Source organism: Belonocnema kinseyi, chromosome 10 (assembly GCF_010883055.1).
Source record: "Belonocnema kinseyi isolate 2016_QV_RU_SX_M_011 chromosome 10, B_treatae_v1, whole genome shotgun sequence".
Taxonomy (NCBI): Eukaryota; Metazoa; Arthropoda; class Insecta; order Hymenoptera; family Cynipidae; genus Belonocnema; species Belonocnema kinseyi.
This window is the reverse complement of record NC_046666.1, coordinates 93405777-93407337: the sequence shown is the minus strand read 5'-3', so window position 1 is coordinate 93407337 and position 1561 is coordinate 93405777.

Below are 1561 nucleotides of genomic sequence, written 5' to 3'. Positions count from 1 at the left end.
TAACGCAAACAATTAAAAATTCCTCGGAACGTTTTTAAATACTCTCAAATATTGCAATTCCTTCAAGATATTTTGAAACACCTTAAACTTTTTTTAAAAGGTTTTTTTAAGTACTTTTGAATTTTTTTTAATTAACCATTCTAAGATTTTTTGAATTCTTTAAAATTTCTTAAAGCAATAAAAATAAGTTGAAAATTCCTTGGCATCTTTTAAAATATCCTCAAATATTTAAAATCTTTTGAAATCCCTCGAAATTTTTTAAAGCTCTTAAAAATATATTGAAATTTTTAAAATACCATGAAATATATCAAATCCTTTAAAATCTTTTGAAATACCTAGAACCTTTTTTAAAGATTTCTAAAATACTTTTGAATTTTCAAAAATAACCCTTCTAAAATTTTTTTAATTCTTTGAAATTCCTTTAAATTATAAAAACAAATTGAAAATTCCTTGACATCTTTTAAAACATCCTCAAATATTTAAAATCCTTTAAAATCTTTTGAAATCTTTGGAAATTTTGTAAAGCTTCAGATAAAAATTTTAAAAAAGAGAAAAGTTCCAAAACTTTAAATATTGAAAACATTTTCAATGTTTAGAAAATTAGACTTGGGGAAAAATAAATTTCTTTTGTGCAAAGTTCATGTATTTGATTAAAAATGCCTCTTTTTTAGTATACAATTCAGCCTTTTGGATAAAAATTTTTATTTTTGTTTAAAAATTTAGCTGTTTTGTTGAAAACAATTTCAATGTTTTTTTTTTTTTCAATTTACATATTTTATTCAGAATTTTGTTGCAGAAAACTAATTGTTTTAGTTGAACGTTCAACTATTTCTCTTAAAAGATAGTCAAATAGTCATTAATATTAATATAATATTCTCCAAATCGACCAATGCATGAAATTAAGAATAACGCGAAACATCAAAGTCGTCAATTTCTTTCTAATGGGGATCGAGATATAAACAGAAGACCACCGAAGTCTTCTAAAACTTTCAGATCGGCAACAAAGATATCTTTGTGGTAAATAATTGAGCCATGGCCACAGGAAACAAGGGACTAGACATGCCATTGCAGGGGTGATGCAATGAGGGGGGTAGTCCGCCACCTTTTGATGTCCCGCGACAAACATGGCAGCGCTTATCGTAAGATGGCGGCTCTCCCACTCATGGAATTCTGCCCCCTCCCGTGGATTCAGCCCCGCTTGCAAAGTTGGATGGCTTGCCGAGTTCTGTCAAAAATATTATAAACGTAGATGCGGAGCGGGCTTAGTTACTCGCGATAAATATAGACGGCGCGTCCGGCGAAAATGGTCAGTTCCCCTAAACCCCCGTTCCTCGCTATAGCACCAATCGACAACAGCCACTTCGAACGCTGTAAGCAACTCTCAGTAGGCCCCTCGAGGCGCACTAATGGTTACTTAGCTCGGACAAGAACCATTTGGATTGAAAGTAATTTTAGTAATTTGCCAATTAAAACATTTTTACATTTATAAGTTATAACTTTGCAAAACATGGTTATTTTAATAAATACCACAAATAAAAGTCGATGAATAATTTATATTACG